Below are 23,568 nucleotides of genomic sequence, written 5' to 3'. Positions count from 1 at the left end.
TGAAGTACTGGTTGTGAGGGACACTCTTCAAGTTACTGATGAATCCACTTATTTAGAAATCTGCTGCCACTCTTCTGGTGACAAGCAGTGTTTTTATTTGGCTGTCAGGTAAGAACGTATTGATGAAAGAAGGAATTTAATTAGCACATTTAATCTGTAGTCCATATTTAGCATGATTTATTATCAACTCTTATGATGCCTGTTTAGGAGCCACGGCATGAGAGTTTGTTACTATTTATATAAATATAAATAGATATACAGTCCCCCCTGTCTTATATTCCTAAATGGATGTACCCTGGTGTTGTTATTGTATTAACGGGCCAAACATGTGGGGCAGGAGCAGGACACACTTCCCCACTGATGACATTTGAAAACCTAGCAGGCTATTGTGAATCAAGGCGGGGATTAAGGGCTTTAGTCCTAGTCCTCTCTGAACAGCTCTGCACTCGATGAGGTAAGACAATGCTTTTGCCTCAGAGCTGGGGCCATTTAGCAGGGTCTTCTCGCCTCATCTGTCGCGTATGACGGAGAATTGCCTCTGCATATTTAGAATAACCCGTCACTGTAGGTGGATGATTACGCAGCAGCATCAGCAGCAATATAAAGAGGGGTGCATGTGTGTGTGTGTGTGTGTGTGTGTGTGTGTGTGTGTGTGTGTGTGTGTGTGTGTGTGTGTGTGTGTGTGTGTGATAAGCTACGTAGCCTCATTGCCAGGCAAGCTTCACCTTTGTGGAAGTGTTGTGGTGTCTCTAGTTTGTCACAAGCTTCTTTACAATAAACACAATCAGGGATTATCCTTCTATATCAAACATGATTTACTTTGGCCCAGGGACCCGATTTTGGCCTGAGGAATTCATTTAGAAATTACCCCGAGACATTTGTCCTATTATTAAAGGCCAAGTGAAAAAAGACTGTTGTTGTTATGGTCAGCAAATTACAGTACTGTGGCTTGAGGCTGTTTTTTTTTTTTTTTTTTTTCTTTTACTTAATTCCTTCCCAATTTCCCCAAGAAGGAGGTTTTCATAGGACAGAAGAAGAAGGTTGGACAGATGAAATGCTCTATGTTCTTGTACTTGGATGAATTGTGATCCATTGGTTTTGCCTCTGGTGATGTACTGTTGTTTAAAAGGAGTCTAGAAAGCAGAAGCTGTGCCAGCCTTCTCAACAAACATGACCGCGGAAAGCCAGGCTCCAAGTGTTTTTCATGTAACAACAGTCACATAAACATAATGGTGCCTCGGCTGTGCAAGGCAGCAACCCAGATGAGATGGAGCCATTTCCACTGTCTCCTTTTTTTTTTTTTTTTTTTTTTTTTTTTAAAGAATGCACACATAATGCTTCTATTTATCCTGCACCGGCTCACCAAAGCAAAATATAAATGTGCGACTGTAGCCAGCAATTACGCTGATTCCAGTTGAGCAGTAGGTATTACAAGGCCAATCTGGACCAACACGCCCCCCAATCAAAACGAAGACCAATTGTGCATGTTTTTATGCCTCTACTAGACAATGAACTCCATTTTCCCCTAAGTTGAAAAAGTCTCTATTTTTTCGTAATCAGATTTCAAATATGTCCTCTGGCAGATTTTCATAATAATGATTAAAATCTCTTACTTTAATTCTCTGTGCAGATTTATTCTGCATATAGTTTACCTGTAATTTGAATGCAGTGGTCAACATCCATTCAAAATGACTGAGCAAAGATGCAGTAATGAGCATAAGGAGAAAAGCTCTTTTAGTTAAGACTTAGCTGCTTGACACATTAGGATCTCACACCCTATTTTAATTAAACGATACCAGTATGTAGAAGCTGTTCTTTGTAGTTTTGGTTCGAAAATTTTCAGTGGATTGTGGGAAAAAAAATCTGTATTAATTCAAGAATCTCTAGCGACAGGCAGGTAACAAAGAAGTGACGCTGGTTAAATAATTTCAATATTAAAGGTTCTATATAGAAGAATTGTGAAGCAATTTACACGTATGAATTGTTTTTTTATTTCTAATGAATGAATGGGTTGTAACATAACTTAAAAAATGAGACCTCCCCGGCTTTCTCAGTTGTCTGTAACAGCCTGTGGACTGATTTCTATGTGAAGGACCCGCGTCGGATTTTCCGTAAAAATCCAAATGGTGTGACGTTTTTTGCGCAATCCCAAGTGCCCTGCCTCTCCCGCTAACGTCAACAAACAACCAGCGTAATGACACAACACAACACGACACAACAGAAATGGTGCTATCCGACTAGAAACACCCTGCAGATATTAGCTCTTAACACATTTCACAAACAAACACCCCCGCAATGACAAGTCGCTCACTCCTGAGCACACAGACAGCTAAAACAACTATTTCCTCAACAAAAGAGCAGATAACAAGCTCCAGAGCGACAGCAGAACATAGCTTACACCTTTTTTTTTTACTGTTGGTTGTACCAAAAGTGGTAATAAGCCCATATTTCACAACAAAACCGCAGCGTGTTGCTCACCGGCCACAGCGTGTTGCTTCCCAGCCACAGAGTGTTGCTTCCCGGCCACAGCTCACTGAGCCTACCGGTGTTTAACAGGAGCCTCTATCTGTGTTTGTGTGTGTGTGAGTGTGTGTGTGAGTGAGCGTTCCTACAGCGGGTGGGGCTGGGCGGGTTGACTGGTGAGTGAGAGATGCTACAAAACGGTACAAAACACAACGTTAGAGATCTTTTATGTTATTATGAGAAACGTAAGCGAGGAAAAAGACATCACCTGCAGTTGTCTCGCGCCTTGGAGCGAGCAGCGAGCGAGCACACGCGCGAACGTGAGCACCAGGATGCTGACTGCAGCTCACTTAATGGCCACCGGTGTCAGTAATGAGAGGGAATTTCTGATTCCTGTAGGACCTTTAAAATGTGCATGTGTGCAATCATGCAGGTTACACACACAGCTTGTCTGCATATTTTTTTTTTTTTTACTAATCTAGAATGGCTTTTAATTACTTTAATCTTATATTTTGCTTTGTGGAAATTGAACTTTTTTTAAAAAAAAAAAAAAATCAAAGATGAAGATTTCTTTTGTTTGATTTTTAGATTAAACTCGAGTATGAGCACCTCTTGAACCTGAAGTGCATGATGTTGCATTAATATGAAGCAAATATTTACCTCTTTACACTAAACACTACTTAAAACCAAAGGCAAAGGAGGGGATGGAGCATATGCAGCCTATTTTAAGTTTCTGGTTTAATTATCACAAATTACCTAAGATTAGCAAGAGCGTCTAATTCTGTTTTATGTTAAAGAAGTGTGATTTCTAACCAAACAATTAAAATTATTAAATTAAATTATTATGATTATGATTAATTAAAATGATGTATATTAGAATTACATGTCTCTAACAAATAATGCATTCCAGTATAACCCAGTTCTCAGACAAAGCATACCATTTCACTTGAAGCAGTCCACAAAGCATGTTTGTTGTTTTTCACTCGCGCTTGTTTTTGTTCCACTCGAAACTGTCATTTGAATTCCCTCTGTAAGCATTGCATTAAGAAATACAGCCCATCATAGCTAAATTGCTTCATCCACATAAGTGGTGCACACAGGTATCTGAGTGCAGCATGCTTATCAAGGAGGTAGCATCTTTTTTTTTTCCCCCCCTTATCGAGTAGTCATGCTGAAGTGGTGAGAGCAGCAGTTAAATGACAGCAGGAGCAAACTTAAATTATCTGTACCTGTTGGAGACAACAACGGCCGCATCCGAGCTTCACCCTCGGCCCGCAGTCAGTTAATTGCTGTGAAGAGGCAGTGAGGCAAGCTCTGTTTAACTCAGTCATTTTTAAAAGATCCAGTCTGTCATTAATCACGGTGGGTTTCAGGATGTGTGGCCATGTTTATTAGCGTATCAAAGGTAATGGGCTTGATGGTGTCTTGAATTGGTTGTCCGTGTGCAGCTTTGATATTAAGATGATGGAGTTTTTGAAAGGAGGAGGATAAGATGTAATTTCCTTCAAAGACGAAGCAGATTGAGGCAATATTTTTATTTATTTTTTTTTTTTTCCGCCATCACGTGTTTTCAAATTAACACTTGCAAATGATCTGCAACTGTGAAGTTTGCAGTTTCTATTAATACTAATTTCAAATGTAATTTCTGTAGCCAGTTTTAACAAGCTACTGATAAACATGACATGTTTATCAGATGCTGGTTGTTTTCTCTGCGTTGCATTGGTAAGTGAGGGAAAAACAGGTGTTACCTTCAGTAGTGAAAGATGTGGTACCTTTTGTGCAAGGACAGATGCATTTGTCCATGGTTAAATTTTTTTTTTTTAGGGTGAATGTTTCATCATAACCAACAGTAGTGAATCATCTTTCTGTTATTCCCGCTGTAGCCTTCATGCTTTGGTTATTGGACTTCAGCGGCAGTGATTCTCTTCTCTTTGGTTGAATATGCTGCAGAATATTTGGCATCACGGGCCATTACAAAGCTTGCTAATGTACACAGGGCAAAAGGCCACGAGCAAACGCGTCGCTTCTCAAGCTCTTTAGAGATCAGTGAACTATGAAAGGCAGTCTCTTCAGCTGCCCTCTTGAACACAGTTGCTGATGGGCTAGTGGTGCTGGTATCATATTTCTAAAAAGCCTGCGTTTTCACTGTTCAGAGACCCAAATGGTCTCAAAATGCACTAAGCTCTGAATCTCCTCCTTCCATGGGGATCTGAGTTGGAAGCTGGACTTTTAAGTGTTAGTTTCTGTCATTTAAAATTAGGTTTTTAATTCTGAAACATTTTAATGTTAAATTATATGTAGCCTATGATGTTGGATGGTAAGATATGACTTTTTTTCAATGAATTACTGTGTAAATATAAGAGCTGTGCATTAACAAATGCACGAGTGTTCTATGTAGTCCACAAGCTGTACTTTGCAGGAAGCAAAGCCAAGCTACGCTGCTCAGCAAAATGCTGGGACTCATTAGGCCTTGAGCAACCATGCTGACACCTAGAGCCAGGGCCAAGGGCCATACTTACCCAATAAGGACCCAATTCGAGATTTACCCATAGCTTTAACCCAATGTCATTTCATGGAGTGTTTGGAAATATTTGGTTTTCTGCAAAAAAAAAAAAAAAAGCCTATCTGGGGAGAAAAATTGAAGCCATTACCATAATTTTAATACCCACACGAACGGCTTAAATTCACTTGACATGTTTGGGGACAGGGGGTGAGGATTTGGTTTTGGACTCGGGCCTGTGAGGCTTCATCTCAGGGCCCCTGTGGTCTGTGAGGCTGCTGTGTCGTGAGTGGCTCCATGGGGGGCAGGTTAAGCCTGTTAGCCCCATATGTTGACACTGCAGGTTTGCTCCACAGACGGGGAAGAGATGGGAAGGAGGTGGACATGGCAAATCTTTTCCATCTTGTTGCTCATCACTGCTGCCACAACTACTGCCATGTTTTTTGTTGTTTATGCAGACTCCCATTAAGCCTGGCTATTGGAGTATTTCTGCTCTGCGGCTGTTTGACAGCCACAGCTCCCCTGGCGTCTCTTTTATGAACCTTAGTCATTTTAATAAGGTGTATTTTACTATCTTATCTCTACTTCGGAATACACATCATCTATAATAAAATATAAAATCTATTCAAGGTATGTCTATACTGTTAAAAATGCAGAATATACCAGACATTATTTGAGAGTACGCCGGCCCTTTAGAAGGACATGGATGTATTATGTAATAATTTATTTGAAATTGAATAATTGAATCTGTCTTGAGGAGAAACAAAGCTTAAAGAGAGGCCTGCTGGAACAGGTTTTGAGTTGGAATGTCAGACTCAAACCGGCTCTGTCTGCTTGAGGCAAAGCAGACTTCAAATTACTTCAAGAGGAAAACAAATTTCACCGGTCACTGAAGTCACTTGAACTCATTTCCCCCCCTCTCTCCCGCCTTTCTTTTCAGAACCATGGGAAATTACAATAAAACCATTTGAGGTTTGCTACTGTCATTTGAGTGGTGCCACTACGTAACAGCGGTATATAGTTTATGCGCTGCAGTAATTGTGCTGTGGAGTGTTTCTGCCTTGAGTTTGTCATTTGTCTTGGTGTTTGCAAGAAAACAAAGCATATTAAATGTTTTGAAAATATGTGATATCAAACAGGATTCCTTCTGAAATTGTTATATGGCCATTATACATTTATAAAGAATAACTGCAACTATCTGACTTTTTTTATTCTAGCGATATCACTGCTTTCCCTATCCTCCTCCGCCGTGTGTTTTATTTCAAGGCAACTGTAAAACTCTAAATTATTTATCTTCAGTGAGGAATGAATATGTAAATAGTTCACAGTTAATGGAAGTATACATAACAGCGACTTACAGCCATGTCTGATTTGCATACTCCAACAGTGCAAGTTGAAAGGTGGCTTTTGAGTTAAGAGGATACATAAATCATACGTTCGCAGGAGGTGTGATGTGCATCAGTAATAACATCCTATTTACAACCTGTTTGCCTTAGCCCGGATGTATTCTTCCAAGGACCAGAGCAGCTTATAAAATATTGGCCCCGTCCCAACCACCTAATGCTGTGATGCATGTACTCCAGCGTTGATTAATTCATGCTGGCAGTAGATTTTCCCTGTATAAATACCTGCAGCACAATGACCAGGGTCATTAATTGTATTTAGTAATTACTGCACGACATCTGGCAGCAAATATCAAATGAAAACGGGCTGTTTTTATTTGCAAACTGTTTGCTAAAATGCTCTCTTGCTGTCTGGCATGGGGGTCCAGCGGTTGCTATTAATACACAGTGAGTGATGAAAAATTGCATGTTGCCACTTTTACTTAAACTAGGTGTCAGCGGGTCACCTAAATATCAAAATAGAGCTATTGGTGTTAGTGTATAGGGGTAAAAAAAATAAAAAATTTGAAAGGGACATTGCTTGTACTGCTGCCTCTGCTCAAATGAAATGCTGGTTACTTAACCTCTCTTTACATCTTTACAGTTCATTGGAGTGGACTTGAAAGTCAAGTGATTGCCGCTTATATCTGAAGCCAGGGAAATGAACAGTGAAAATCAGAGAGAAGTAAACTCCTGCTTGGAAAGACATGAAGGGCAATGTTTCTGCTCGGTCTCTGTGCAGCTCATATATTTTATGTATTGCAGTTTCGCTGTTTTTTTGTATTCAAAGACACACAGACATCTTGGCTGCAATAAAACTAACCATAATGTTAAGACGCCGGTGGCTGAAGGTGGCATTGTAAAGATATCTTTTGTCATTGCTCGGTGCCTGTGGGCCGTGGTGTAATTTTATAGCTTTTCCCGAGTAGACATTTCTATTTCGCAGCATTTGCAAGATGGGGCTATCTATTCCCCCTCTCCGGACATGAATTCATTACCGCGTGGAAAAGGAGCCGTTTGATTTTTATGAGAGAAATCTTTAAACTGTAGTTGCTCCATAGTCGGTGGTCATTTGAAAATCTGGCCAATACAAAACTTCTCCGGGTTTCAGTGCAGTTTTCAGAGTAGTCCCTCGCTGTATTTTCCCAGTCACTTTACCGGTCTTGAATTTTTAGACAATACCTACACCCTGAAATGAATAGTCCACTTGACAAAGGCTCCGGCAGCCTTTTGAGAACAGAGCCAATGCAGCCGATGGCAGCCAAGTTTGATTATTAATGGCGAGTCTCTATCTCTCAGGCCCTAATTGGTCTCTGCTGATTGCTGAGCATTCTGATTAAGAAATGCCATTAAAATTGATGTATTACGCTTTCAAGTGTTTTTCACAGTTAGATAGCAGCTTCAATCAATTGATAATTACATAGGTGATTTATTGCCGGGGTTCAGTTTGACAAGTTTACAATAATTGGCACGGTACAACTTTTTTTTCCGTGCATCCTGTGAATAGTAGAAGGCGGCAAAATAAATCTGAGCAATTTCTTTAACAATGTGTTAATGCTGCAATAAAGCCCAAAAATAATTTCACATTTATCCAGATCATGAAAGAAGACTGAGATTTTCAATTTCAGGATTTTCTACCACTTATTATGAGATGTTTATTTATTAATTATCCGTTACCATGGCAATTCTTTTAAATATCACTCCGTAGTGACTTTTTGGGCACAAACTGCATGTTTTGTCCTCATGGATATTCAACTAGTTAATTAGAGCAAGAGGAGACAAAATATAAATCTATAGGGAGAAGTCAATGAGGTAGTTAATGATCTTGCTTTGTGTGGAGTTAATGGAAAACATCTCTAATTTCATGGCAAAGTAAACATTTTTCCTACGGGGTTTCAATTCATTTTCTGGTGAATATACAATAATGAAATGTCAGGTTTAGTTACCACAGTGCTCAGTATGTTATGATAAAAGTTTCGAATTTCCGTTACATTAAGCCAGTGCTTTGTGTATTTATATTGCGAAATATGTGGAATATCATCAGTGTTTTTGTAGTTACAACCTCACTCTCTCGAAGGATAAAAGAAGTGGCAGCTGAACATAATGTATTCAGGTGTAATACTTATTACAGTTTCTTGGATATCTAACTTTTAATGAGATTTCACCTAGCATTATTTTGGCAGCATTACATAATCAGCCATATGTCAGAACTTTTTTTAGAATCTCCCTGCAACAGCAGACGCTTTTTTAGCTCCATAAACTGATGGTGGAAAGAACTGGTTTTATACCAGCGAGCTACTGTCTTTTATCATCCCCTTGAGAAAGATTTGGCAAGGTAGCTGTTTCCATTCTTGCACAATCATCACAATGGAAATCAGACGTTTTTTTGTTTTTTTGTTTTTTTTTGTTTTTTAGGAATACAGAAACATGCCTTCATCCACCATTTTTCATCTTAAAAGGAAAAACCCAGTCAAAATCATGTTCTACAGACTATTAAGTCTGACATGCTGTATGTGACTTGGAAGTAGAGTCAGCAAAAAATGATGAATGAGCATTCAATAACATTTCACTTTTAACACTTTGAGGTTTCCCTGTCTGCTTTGCCTCTCAGACATATGGTTCTACTCTGCAGCCCATCCTGAGAACTGTCTGTATAATCAGTAGATTAGTTTAAAGGAGAGCAGATTCTTCAACGTCTTCACCTGTTTTTTAAATGATTTTTGGCAGAATCCCTTTAGGGCAAAGAAAAAGAGGAATGTACCTGCCCGACATGAATCTGTGCAAACTTAAAATTATGTGATTACTAACTGGCCTTGCTCAAAGGCACTAAGTGATCCTGCAGTGTTACATGGGAGTTTAAGAGGAAGAAAAACTCTTGGATTTTGCAAGTATTAAGTCAAATTGTAACAACTGATTTGTTCCAGAAGTATTTTTTATTCTGATTGAGTGGCTAGAATTTACTTTTTTGTTTCTCGGAATTTCCCTTAAGCTTCCTCATCTGTTATACTGATGAGACTTGACAACAAAGTTCCATTGTTTACTTTTTTACTTTACTGGTTACTTGTGCAACATACAGTCACATGCTGCTACAGACCAGGACAACAACAAAGTCACGTTTCTAGATTTCCATATTATGTACATCCTGAATTATGGGTACCTACAAGGCACAAAAGCCTGTTTTGGGGTTTTTTTGGTCTGTTTTTTGTCCCATACATGAGGGTCTGTTTATTTTATTAAGCTTGACAACTGCAAATATGACTTATTTCAAAACATAAGATCTACCAAAGCATTTAACACACTGTAAATGTTGCAAAATGCTAATTGCATATAGCCTGTAACTCAAAACCTCTTGAACCATGACATCTTAAAAAGAAGACCAAGACACTTTCAATGTCATATGGATACACTAAACCTTACTCTCTGTATCTATCAGGTAGTCTGAATTGTCTGTCAGATCAGGTTTGATATGAGAGTGTGTCAGATTGTTCCTCAGGCGTCTCTTTTTGGTCTGTGTGCACAGCAAAAAGTGTGTGTATTGCATGTTTTGTCTCTTGTGTCACAATCTTTCATCACTGAGTCTATGTTCAGGTAGATGTCCTCAAGTTGATTTGTAGATTGAAAGCTTTTCTCATCTGTTTTCCGCAGATACTTTCTGTTTCTCCTGTACACGTCTCCCATACGGTGCGCGAACCACAAAAGATAGGGATTTCTCATGTTTGTGCAGGACCACGGTTGGCTGCCATGTTTCTCCTCTTTGCACCCTGACATTTTCTCCCGCTTGCAGGTCAGACATTCTCCTTGTTTGCCTGTCGAAGTAAAGTTTTTGCTTCTCCTGCTTTTTCCCTCAACTGCCTGCGTACCTGGACAGTTCTCTCTGGAGTAAGCAGTGAGGTTGCGATTGGCAGTACAGCTGGGCGATATGGACAGAATCAAATATCACGATATTTTTGACCAAATACCTCGATATCAATATTGCGACAGTATTGTAGGGATGACTATTGGTGCTTTCACAAATATTCTAAGTTCAGAAAACATCACTTTACTGTTATGCAGCCTTTAAAACCAGGAAAAGACAACACTTCTGCCATATCAGGATATTACAATATCCAAAATCTAAGACGATATCTAGTCTCATATCATGATATCGGTTTAATATCGATATATTGCCCAGCCCTAGTTGGCAGTTTACCTTTCAGCCGCCGTCCCAGTGGTGTGTTGTGATACTCCAACAGTGAAATGTAGGGGTTGCCATTATTACACTCTGATTTTTTTTTTTCCAGCAGATTTTTAATAGTCTGTACCATTCTTTCTGTTTGACCATTCAACTGTGTGTGACTGGGACTAGACTTGATGTGCCTGACTTCCCAGCTTTCTGCAAAGTCTTGGAACTCAGCACTGGCATACTGAAGACCATTATCCGAGATGACAACATCAAGAATGCCATGCCTTGCAAACATCCATTTCATTGCAACTATGACTCTGCTACTGGTGATGGCTCCCAACTTAGTGATTTCTGGCTACTTTGAGAAATAGTTCACACACATAGCAGAAATTCAGATCCTCTGTAGTGAAAGAGATCAGTCCCTACTCTCTCCCACAGCCTGTCTGGTATTGGGTGTGAGAGTAACGGCTCTCTTGGATCGCTGTTCCTGTGTTTGTTACAAAAGGCACACTGAGATACCATCTCCTCAATGTGTGAGGACACGTGGCCAATATAAAACGTCTCTGGGTCTTTCTTTGTACTTAACAATTCCTGAGCGTGACTCGTGGATTTTTGTTAAGCATTTCTCGTCTCAGCTGATGTGGAACAATGAGCTTTGCTGCTTTGAACATCAGCCCAGATGTGTGGGTAATTTCATCCCTAAATGTTCAATAGGGCTGAATTTCTTTTGGTTCTGCACTTCTTTCATTCAGCCGTCCCCTTAATGTAATGTCTTTCAGTAGCTGCATTTCAGGGTCCTCTGCTTTTCTGAACCTGTGCAGTTTTTCTAACGAAAATGGGTAGCCGAGGTGTAATCATGTTCACGTCTAATTCTTTCTCCAGCAGATCTTCTCTCTGCTCTTTGAGGAATGCTCGCCTTAATGCGTCTGCAATATGAAGTTCCTCGCCTGTCTGATACGTGACTTTAAGGCTGTGTCTCTGCAGCCGAAGCAGCATCCTCTGCAGCCTCATAGGAGCTTGGTGTACAGGTTTTTTTAAAGATGCTCTCTTGTGGTCACTCTCAACATGAATGTCTTTTCCATAAACATACTGATGGAAATTCTCATATCTGTAGACAATAGCAAGTAGGTCATTTTCAATTTGCGCATACCTTCGCTGACAGTCATTGAGTGCCCTTGACCCATAGGTTACAGGCTGTCCATCCTGCAGTATGACTGCTCCGATGTCTTCTGAGCTGGCATCTACTGACTGTGATTGGTTTGTTGACATCATAAAACTTCAGAGTTGGAGCGTTGGTGACCAGCTGTTTAAGGTGTGCCACTCTGTGTCAACTTCAAACAGCTTCCTTAATGGAGTACTTATATCTAACAAGTTAGATATGAACTTGGCGAGATACTGATCATCTCCTCAGCAGTTCCTGTTTGTTCTGTGGCGGTGGTAGCTGCGTCACTGCTCTCACCTTTTCCTCATACGGTCTCAGTCCACTGATACTGAGCGTGTCTGATGTATTTGATTTCTTTTGTACTGATAAAGCACTTGTTTTTAAGGTTCAGTTTGTACTCCCTTACTCTCTCTAACAACTTCTTCAGTCTGTGATCATACTCCTTCATGGACTGTCCCCAAACAAACAGGTCATCAATGATGTTTACACCATCTAGACCTTCAATCATCTGCGCGATAGCCCTCTGAAACACCTCTGGTGCCAATGAAACGCCCAAATGGCAATCTGTATCTTCCTATGGGGGTGGTAAAAGTGCAAAGCTTTGAGCTTTCATCAAGTTTTATCTGCCAGAAGCCCCGATTAGCGTCTAACACACAAAAGTACTTTGCATTTGGCGTACAGGAAGCTACTTCCTCAACAGTGAGCAATGGGTTGTGCTCCTGTTTGATAGCTTTGTTCAAGTCTTTTGGATCTATGCAAATACAGATTTTCCTGGGTGTGACCACAGTTAACATACCATAAACCCACTCTGTTGGCTCAGTCCGCCTCGCTATTACTCCCAGTTTTTCAATGTGGTGTAGTTCCACAACTACTCTGTCCCTAAGTGCTACAGGGATTATGCACGACAGGTGTATGGTGCTGACCATGTAAGCAGCCTAGTTCATTGAAGAGATCATCATAGTCTTGAAGAATGTCATTCTCCTTTCCAACGTCATGCATTCTCTTTACTAAGCCTAGTTTCAAACAATGGGCTCCTCCCAGTATAGCTGGAACATCCTCTGTGATTTCAAGCTCAGTGTTTTTTGGCCCTTGTACCCTCATGTTAGTGCTCTCTTGCACAGTGGTGCTATCTTATGGCCAAAGAAAGCAACGAGTTTGCGTTTACTTTGCCCGAGCCAGCCTCTAACATTGAGTGCATTAAATGTTTTAACTGACATTGCATTGCAGTCTGCATCTGTGTCCAGTTTAAAAGTCAAACCTTTCTTATTTATTCTCAAGCTTTCAGTCCCTTTTTTCTTCCTCAGATTCTTTCTCTGCAGACTCACCCTGATGTGTTTTTCATGCTCCACTTTGACTGTGCCGATGAAAATGTCATTTTCACTCTCACTTTGCTCAATTGCATGCACTTTCTTTCCATGTTGTTGCTGCTGACCCTGTGATCTACACATCTTGGCAAAAGGGATTTTTTTCTTGTGGCATGATTTACATGTTTGGCCAATTGCAGGACATTTTTTTGTTCCCTGTTTAAAGCCACGTCTACCGCAACTTGACTCGTTTTGTTCAAGATTTCCTGTGTTGGCTTTAACTTTGTTGTCTTTTGGCTTGACTGTTCTTATTTTGTTCACTTCTACTTCCTCTGTCAGTGCTTTGACTTGACTGGATGTAATCTCACTTGCACAGCAGATATCAATCGTTTTTTTTCTAGTGTCAGATCTGCTTCTCGTTACAGTCTGCCTCTCACTTGGTTGTTAGTTATGCCACATACTATTTTGTCAAGTACCAGGGAGTTCTGCAACTGTCCAAATTCACAGTCTTTGGCTTTATTTTTTAAATCTGTGACATACGCATCAATGTATTCTGACTGTTTCTGGGCTCATGTGAAGAACATGTGCTGTATATATCTAAGTAAGTTTTTTTTCTGGGCTCTCAGTAGTCCTTAAACTTCCTCTTCAGCACATCTATTTCATCTCTCCTATCGTTTTCAAAGTCAAAAGTATTACTTACTTTGATCGCCTCTTCTCCCGTGACGTGAAGGAACGTTGGGCACCGCACCTTCTTGGACTTCTCCGCGATGCTGCTAGCAGTACAGAAGAGCTCGAAGTAGTCTGGTACCCCAGTTTCTCCAGTTTTCAACAAGATTGCCTTGAAGACTCAAACACGGTGGTGGTTGAAACTGCGTCATACTCTTCTGTCTTAACTTGTGACATCATATTATATTGATGAGGCTCGACAACAGAGTTCCATTGAGAACATAACCTTACTGGATCCTTGTGAAATATACAGTAACATGCTTATACAGCCCAGAACAGCAACGTCAGATTTCTAGACTTCCGCATTACGTACATCCTGAACTACGGGTACTTACAAGGCACAAAGATCTATTACATTACATCATCTATTTCTACTTCAGTAAGAAGTTGCCTACATTTCCCAGAATGGCTTTTGAGAAACCCTAGAGAGCATGCATAATTGTGCCTGAGAATTTCCGGTTGTGGGTTTTATGTGTAGGTGCAGAGAGAAACCAATAATCCCAGTGAGAGCAGAGCAAGAGGTTTTCCAGCTAAGAAAAAAGGAATATTAACAGCATTTGCCTTAAATTCAACGCAGCTGCATTGCATTCTGGTTCACTGAGGCTCCACTGGAGGCAGAAAGTTATATCTGTTCCTGATCCATGATGGATTTCTGTCTGTGTGATTGTTAAATTTAGAAAGAAAACCCCTCGCTCTTTGATATGAAGGGGATTCTACCAAAACCTGATGTTTACACTACACATTTTGAGATCAGCTGCAGGGGGAAGTGTGATCTTCATTTTGGCCAGTAAAATGTTTCAAAAGCATCAAAATGATTCAAATACTTCTCGGTTCTTTAAAGATACAGTCCTTTTTTTTTGCCACTTTGATCTTTATTTCTTTGATTTACTGTGATCAATTCATAGTGATAAAGGGTGTCTACCAAAGTTTTTTTTTTTTTTTTTTACTTGTTCTCAGCAAAAAATTGCCCTTGCACACTGATCCCAAACAGAAACACACACTCTCATATACACACACACACACTCAAAGTGAGATGTGGTGACCTCCAAAGGCTGCCACTGTGGAGGAGTCAGATGATCGCTGTTTACGGACACCAGCGCTGTTGTTACGTTCGACAATGAAGGCCTTTGAAGTCATCTCCCATGCGAACCATCTGCTTTGTCGTCATCTTAAAAAGAGCAGAGCGTTCAGTTTTGCATATAATTGTAGGTTTTTTTTTTTGTTTTTTTTTCTCCACTGAGGCATTCATTTGCTACCAGTCTGTCAGAGCTTTCCCCAACTCCAGCCATATGCCTTCAATTTGACCTTTTCCCCTGCCAAATTATCCGGCGTTGACCTCTAATGTTCTCTCAGGACAGTTGGATAGTTATTGATAGGGTTTGCACTGTAGCGTATGTCTCTGTGGAGTCATTTATCTGTTCTCCAGACCAAAGATTACACTAATAAATCTCTTGATGCAAATTGTTTCTCACTTGAATGGGTTTTTTTTTTTTTTTATTCTTTGAGTGAAGGGATGCCTGATTTTCATCATTAACAGATGGCGAACACAAGAGTATTAGGGCCAGATTTATAGACATTTTCATTTCATTTTGTGTTTTAAAGCCTCACCATATTAACCAACTGTTATTGTTTCTGCAGGTGTAGACGGCAATACTCAAAAGATCTAATTTGTCTGTGATGAGCATCCCCATCCACCAGAGACCAAAGGTACGGTAAGATATGAAAAGCTCATTATCTTATGTTCCAATAAACATTTTATTATGCGACAGACAAGCCACCCAGCACGGTAGTACAATGAAATATGAGCCAGTCATATTCTACCTCATCATTTCATTGTACCCTTTCTGTTTCCCATGGAAAACATTTAGGTCACATGTCTTTTTAGTAATTTAACTAACATTATTATTGTTGTTAAAGTTAAAAATAAATGATCAAAAGAACGATAAATTGTGCTGTAGCATAACCTGACAAATTCCAAGTCCCCAGTCATAATATGCAGTACTTGATCTTTTGATAGAGCGTACTGCGTGTGTAAATGTTTTGTGGTGTTGGCCTGGTTTAGTGGGGGGTCGATCGTCTGGAATTATTTGATATATGGCGTCATTAATTCTGCTTGACTTCCCCGCAGTGTCCAGAAAATGAGCTCTGTCTGTCTTTGTTTCTTCTCCTGCAAAGATCTTGCAATTCTGTCAGCAATTACGGGGTTAGAGCCTGATCTCGGGTCATTAAGAGATAGGATTACTCCTGGACTGCAGGACCCCAGGAATGTACAGACCCCTCTGGTGGTCTGCTCACCGCTGATGAAATAGAATTGAATTAATGGGGTTGCCCACTGCGAGGACTGATTAGAACGACATACTGCCTTTGATCCCTGAGCGAGGTGACCAGGCGCGGGCGCCACAGGCACATGGGGGAGAAGGGGGGGGGGTTGGGCTTTTGTGTCTGAGTGTGTATGTGTGTGTGTGTGTGTGCGTATTAGTGTGTGTGTGTCCGTCCTGGGTCAGTGCATTACTGATGAGCAGGACTCATTATGTGCGCTCTTTGCTGGGGTTCAACCCTCACTGGGGGGCTTCAGGTATAAAATCATTCTGTGTTGTTTGGTGTGCGTGCTGTGGAAGGCTGCCTATTTGATCCAAAGCTGTGGTGGTCCACACAGCGTTCAGCTTTCACAGTTTGCCAAATTAACTGTTGTGCTGCATACAGTATATTTTAAAGTCTCACCTGTGATCACACCTGCAGATTGTGTTTTGTAGTCTGAACCACAGTAGTTACAGTTAGTGTGATGCTGCAGACTGTTGCCAGTTGTCCGTCATGTGTTGAAGTTAAACAGCACAACTCATTAACCTGGAATGGTTTCAGTTTACCACTGTTATTTAACCACTTTGTTGGTAAAAGTACAACTTCTTGTAGTAAATTGGAAAATTCACACAGTATATGAGTTGATGAAGCCCACTTGAGCATAACACGAGGCCTTAGATTTCTTCAACCTCAACCATTAAGGCATCAGTATATTTCAACAGAAGTGCTTGTGAGATGGTCAAACAGCATCTGAAATTATCTGAGTTCAGAATTGGAATTTCTGTAACTTCTGAAACCGATAATGATGTACATCTCACAAAGTGATTGGCCAGATGTGGGGAGGCGTGAAAGTAAGCAAGGTTTGAACTTCTCTCTCAAGCTCTCTTTTTAAAAAAAATCTTTACACCACTGTTTTTGTATGGCACCAGGCTTTTCACCCTAATTTGAATGTGGCTGTTCCAAATGGCTATAAACACTTTGGCCTCTGGATGTGGTCAGACGACTCTTCATATGAAGTTGTTGGGTTGTTTTTTTTTTTCAAGCATACCCAGACCATTAGCCTTCAACTTGTCAGTGTCCACCAACTAATCCCACCTCTACATTAATACAGCAACAAATTCCCTCAGTTTGTAAGTCAGACGTATTATGGCGTAAAATTACTAGTTTTGAAGATGACATTATGACCTATAGTTCTTAGGTGAATGTACTGCCCACAAAGTGCGGCTTTGCATTATAATTAAACCATTAAGGAGAGTTTCAGCTGACCACAACATGTATTTTTTTATTTGTTTGCACTTTCAGTGAATTTTACAAGGAAGGTGATTCAACTTTTAAGGTCCACTATTGTTACCCTGCATTCAACCCATCTACCCGCTAATCGAAATCGTCTATGGGAATATCTTATGGCCAGTTGGTACCCGTTGGCTATAAGGTGTCACCATCCGTCTCTGTATACCCATAAAGCTCGGAATGGTTTGGGGTTTTTCCATTAGTTGGTATGACTGTTCTTTCTCCAAACAAACTGCACCACATTTAGCTTGGAATAGGATGCAGACTTGCATTTTCAGGGAGCCTTGGTGTGGTTATTTGTTGCAGAGCCAAGTATGAATGCTGTTGTTCTCATTTTTAACTACAAAGAGTGAGTGATTCAGAGTTAGTTTAAACCACTCCAGACATTCTTGGTGTAAATGTGCCCTAAATCATCACAGCAGAGTTTGAGAACAAGAACAGAGAGTAACATCCTTTTTAGAGTACAAAATTATAAATCTACATGATCAAAAATCCTACTGTCTGCCAAGCCTGCATGCGGAATTGAAGCTGGAACACAACACAATATGTTTTTATACCACATACCTTGGAAAGTAATGGTCATCATCACCCTTGTTTGCCCAGCAGTGTGCTGTTTACGTTGGGCCCCCAGACGGTAAGCTGGAGCTGTCTGCCGGAATCATTCTCAAGGCTACCTCAAGTAATGATAGATGACAAGCTTCTGTGAGGAGGAAAACAGGTCTCTAACAGCATGCAGAGCCGCTCAGACAAAGGTGCCATCAGCTGGCAGCCTACCTGCTGCAGTAGTTGTGGAGGAAGGTTGGGGGTGGCTATGCATAAAAGACTGCAGGGGACTCTGCAGCAGCTAATGAGAAAGAAAGCTACATCTCTTCTGTTGAGGAGTGCAGAAAATTATAGTGAGACGTGTGCTGTGACTTCTTCCTGTCAGTGAATACTAATAACACCAAGTGGTCACCTCGTTTTAACTGTTGTTCCAGCTTTGTCCTCGTCCACAGGACTAACCCAGACTTTGGACTGAGCAGTAATTTTCTATATTCTATGCAGAATGTCTTTTTTTTTGTCCACATTAATGATGTCAGCCACCTTTTTTGGAAGTGCTCTCTGGATCAGTGGATGCCATATGCCAGGTCAAAATGGGAAAATGGGGTTCATTACCTTTTAAAATTTATACCAAGGGTTGGGCAAGTATCATCCATCATGTTTCACTGGAATCATATTGTGATATGATGATTATGTGGCCTGATGGAGGCCCCAGAGAAGTGTCAAGAGCTCACCAAAAACATTAGGATTCATTTCCTGGGGACCATGAATATCCACAGCACATTTTGTGGCCATAGCTTGACAAAATCGATTGAGTCTTTGGTCTATAAAATGTCAAAAAATGAGGATCAGTGTCGCCCGAAGCACAAGATGATGTCATCAGTCCACAACCCAAAGATATTCAGTTTACTGTCATTGAAGACTCAATAAACCAGAAAATAACATTTGATAAGCTGGAATCAGAGTTTTTTTTCACTTTTTTACTTAAAAAATGACTCAAACAATTAATTGATTATCAAAATAGTTGGTGATTAATTTTATAGTTGATAACTAATTGATTCATCGACAAACTGTTGCAGCACTAGTTGGAAAAAAAAAACTAAGTGGACCTTGAGTTTAAATAATTTTGTCAAAAATTACTGTTTCCAAGATCAATAAATCATTGATTCTCAAATCTGGCTGTTAGTTTTCAAGGTACTTGGTCATGGACAAACTTCTGGTCAAAGGTGTCACTAAAATCATTAAAAATAATTATATTGGATCATGATTATTCATACAAAATGTCACGGCTATGCCGGCATATGTAGCTTGTTTAGTTATATAACATAACACTGCATTTTGCATACATACTTACTGTGCTGCAGTACTGTACAAAAGTTTTAGGCACTTCAGGTTCTTATCTTATTATTACATTATATATCTTCTTATTCTTTAGATTCTTAGATTCTTAACAATGACCCCAAACATACAGCCAGAGTCATAAAGAACTATTTTCAGTAAGAAGAAGAACAAGGAGTCCTGCAACAGATGATATGCCCCCCACAAAGTCCTGATCTCAACTTCATAGAGTCAGTCTGGGATTACATGAGGAGACAGAAACAAGTGAGGCAGCAGAAGTCCAAAGAAGAACTGTGGCAAGTTGTCCAAGATACTTGGAACAGCCCACCTGCCAAGTTCCTTGAAAAACTGTGTGCAGGTGTACTGAGGAGAACTGCTGCTGTCACAGCAAATATTGATTTCATTTCGGGGTTTTTTTCTCTTTACTGCACTTTGTATGAAGTTAACTGATAAATAAAAACAGATTATAGCAATATTTTTGTAAGCATCCTCACTTTACACCAACCATAATTAAAATCAGTAAGTTTCAGTTTTTAATAACACTGATATTAGATACCGAAATTAAATGTATATTGTTTTATATTTTGTGAATACAGTATTCATAATGGGGGAAAAAAAGACAGAAGTACATAATTACAGTTTGTGTTTATACGCAAATGTCCTTCTACCTAATGCTGTGATGTTCTCTCCTCTTGACTTTAAGCCGTCGTGTCATGTGTCATCTTCCACATCCACATTTTTCAGCATAGTTATAACATAAAGCAGAAGCAGCCTTATATAATGTTAAACGCTCTTTTAAAAAGCCCTGCCTTTTAGTCTGCTCGAGGGTGAGCCCCCACCCACCACCATTATTAAGACAAGACAGAGTCCTCACCTGCTGACAAAGGGAAAAAAAAAAAAACCTTGAGAAGGGCGTTTATCTGGATGCAGCACCAGCGAAGTATTTAGCTGTAGAGAGTAGAGACAGAAAATGATGTGGGTAGTCTTGGGTAAAGGTATGTTCTAAGCAGAAAAGTAATGTTACTAATGATGCAACCTCTGACCTGATCGCCATGAGGTGCGTGTCTGATATTGTCTTTGCTGCTGAGAGCAATCAGGTGTGCAGGAAGGAGGGAGAAGAGAAACGGGGGAGCAAGGTCAGGCTTTTCACAAGCCTCCCCCACTGCCATTCATGAGACGACCTCCGGCCCCTGCGGCACACAGCCACTGCCTTAATCATAAAAATGTCTTCCTTCTATTTTTTTTCCCCGGTACACGGGATCGCATTCACACACCGTTACCAGACCATAACAGAGGCGGAACATAAACACACATGCATAAACACCAAGCGTGGCTCGCGCTGTCACACGTACCCGGTTATATTCTTGTCACATAAACAGTGAGGCATTGTCTCCTGCACGCCCCTGGAGTGATTAAGACGTAAGGCACCGCAGGGGGTCGGCCCATGGTTAAAGGAGCATAGAATCCTAAGAGGCTGACACACACAAACACACACACATAGACACAGCAGGGGTTTTAACATTGCATCTTATCCAGGCCATTCAGGCTAATATCTGTGAATGGGCATGCTGGCACTTTCAGCGGTGCTATCAGTATAGTCTGGTGCCCTTAGGGACTGCACAGCATAAACACAAAAGTGTGTAACTACTTTATTTCTAGTGTCCTCACGAAGGAGTGGATGAGTAAAATAACAATACTCCACCTTCTTAAGTCATTTAAGTTTAAATATCAGATCATATTTTGCTCAGAAGATAAAACTTTTCTACTTTGCAGTTAAGAAGCTAAAATGCTACCTGTTTATCCTCCATGATGTCACCATCTTGTTCCCACTCTGATGTTTAACAAACTGTTTTATAAGCTCTTTTGTGCATTATATCAAATAGCACATTGTAAATTGAATAGGCTACAAAACCCCATTGCATTTATATCAGCTTCATTATTAGCTTTCCAAAATGAAAAAAAAAAAAACACTTTTTTTTTTAACTAATTTGAAAATGTCACCTGGCCTTCCACTGAAAAGTACTTAGTGTTTTTATTGTCCAGTTTGTTTAGCTTTAGTTAACCAGAAAACTGGAATTAAACATCTCTCTCTCAACAATGTCATTGAGCTAAAGGTGAACAACATGTGATAAATCTAGCTGAAATAAAAAGCATCAGGCATCTTCACTGTTTTTAACAGTGCCAGCTGCAATTTATTGATAAAACCGTGAGCTGTAGAAATAAAAGAAAAACAAAAGCACACCTGCAATGAAAAATCATTCAATTCAACAGTGGGAAAACAAACAAACAAACATGCTTTACAGGTTTGTATTCATTTATTTAAAAAGGACAATTAAAATATATCCTTGTATTAAAATTGGCATTTCAGCAGAGGATTGTAAGTCTGTCACGGTGACATAATGCAAAGAGAAAGCTAAAAAATGTTGAGCATCACCAGCTGTCCATCCATCCATCTATTCATCCACAAAATCCTGTCAGCCATGGTTTGCCTGAGCTCTCTGTTACCAAACCTTCATTTCCCCTTTGGTGACGATGTCCTGCAGCCTGATGATCAAGCAGCAGGCTTTGCCATTTCGGAGCATATAGTGTGTCTGTCATGTCTGCTCTCTTATTTAAAGGGGACCCATTATGCTTTTCTTTTTTCAGTTATATATATATAATATAAATAAAGTTACAATGTCGGATGTTCATACTAAATGTGGCCAAGCAGCGGCTTCAGACCGCTCCGAGTGCTCAGTTTCGAATGTTTTTTTCTACTTTCAGCCTGAGCCGACGTTGGCTCTTGACGGATTTCTTTATATGGTCATCTGTTCACTGCTCTGCTTGGCTAAAATAATACCATTTTTACATTGTTTTGGGGGTAGTCACGCTGAGCCGTGACTGGAGTCGAGCTGTCACGCTGTGAGTGTTTTTCCATTACACAGCAGGGCAAAGTAAAATAAGTTGTTTACCTGTTTGAGGTGTGCTGGTTGTCTGCAGCTCTTCATCAAACATCTCACTTCGGCTGTTTCTGCTTGTACTATTCCTCCGTGCATTATTTCTAACTGATCCACTGAACAAAGAGCTCCAAACATCTCCATATGTTATTGTGTCGACTGGTTTTTAGTGCTGCTAACGAAGCTCTGCTAATTTGGTGAGGAACATTTAGTCATTTAAAAGCTTTTAATATGAAGCAGTAAAGCAGGAAAGGTTGGGTTTGCATCGGCGGTAACTTAACCCTTGGCAGGCCTCTGCAAAGCTAGCCAATCAGAACAGAATGGGATCATCGAGCAAGGGGCCTTAAAGAGACAGGAGCCAAGACTGCCTGTTAGAGACAGAGGCTCAACTGAGGGGCTGCATAAAGGGCCAGTATAAGATAAATAAGGAGTTTTTTGAACTGTGAATCATGCAAAGCTGCTCTAGTGGAGTTCCAGATTAAAAATATAAAGCTGGAAATGAGCATAATAGATCCCCTTTAAGTATATCTACACCTGAGCGTCCCCTGTGCCAGGCCTCCATGCAAGTGATGCCATATTGATTTTTATGAAGGGTATCCCTGCTCTGGCTATGGAGAGGCATCATGGCATGACCCATATATCAAAGCTTAGTGTGTCATTAGTTGCCATGCTTTTGTAAGATGGTTATCATAGCAGATAAGGTATATTGTTTCACTTAATGTCTTAAGCGGCACTCAACTTGAGCACTCAACTTGAATCACGATGTGTGCTTTAGGAACAGAGTTATAGGTAATTTCATCTTTGCAGAACATTATATTGCATTATATTACTTTGCTTTTTCCTTCTCAGAGACCCTACAGTAGCTACTATAAAGAAGGCAGTCAGCTTTTGTCTTTTTTTTTTTAACTTATGCCAATAACTTATTGTTTTATTTCACTGTAACCTCTACAATGACGCTGACACGATGCACATATAAAATAGAGCATGCACAGTGTATTATGCAATATCTGAGATTCAGATAAAAACCGGTAACTTATTGCTGTTTCTTCCTCTTTGTTGCTCTCTGAACTTGACTGAGCATTTACATTTTTCAGCTGACTCAAGCTGTTTGGTGGGTAAAAATATGATTTCTTCTCCTTTTTTGCCTCATGGGCCAAGCTTGCTGCACAGTGCAGCGGCTTCCCGTCCTGCATCAGTTGAAAACACACTGTCATCGTGAATAGCCGTGGTCTCTCCAGCACCAGCCACCGTCAGATTCACAATGATACATTTGAAAGAAAGCAATTTCTAAGCCTAGTATGAAAACTTCTTTTTAACCTTAATTACATCGCAGCTCTGTAAGGACCAAATGTTCTCTACTGAAATTAATTTCCTAACAGGTCTCTTATCAAAGAATTCAGATGTACCTTCTTATCGTCTCTGGTCAAAAGGTCTGCATGAAAATTTACTCTGAATTAATTGCCAGTA

The 23,568-nt window shown here is 40.2% G+C and overlaps 1 protein-coding gene across 4 annotated transcripts in view; it reads left to right on the top strand.

Moving 5' to 3' along the window:
• The window catches only part of LOC121882639 (kelch-like protein 29), a 218,704-nt gene that overhangs the window by 1,033 nt on the left and 194,103 nt on the right, over positions 1-23,568 (top strand). For 2 of the 4 annotated variants that reach the window (XM_042391010.1, XM_042391013.1), the window contains exon 2: positions 15,338-15,406. The gene's annotated coding sequence lies outside the window, so the exon portion shown is untranslated. Of the gene's footprint in view, positions 1-87; positions 109-15,337; positions 15,412-23,568 lie in introns of those variants that run through there. The other 2 variants (XM_042391012.1, XM_042391011.1) reach the window with 2 other exon arrangements.

This window comes from Thunnus maccoyii, chromosome 17 (assembly GCF_910596095.1).
Source record: "Thunnus maccoyii chromosome 17, fThuMac1.1, whole genome shotgun sequence".
NCBI lineage: Eukaryota > Metazoa > Chordata > Actinopteri > Scombriformes > Scombridae > Thunnus > Thunnus maccoyii.
This window is presented reverse-complemented; position numbering and strand designations above follow the sequence as displayed.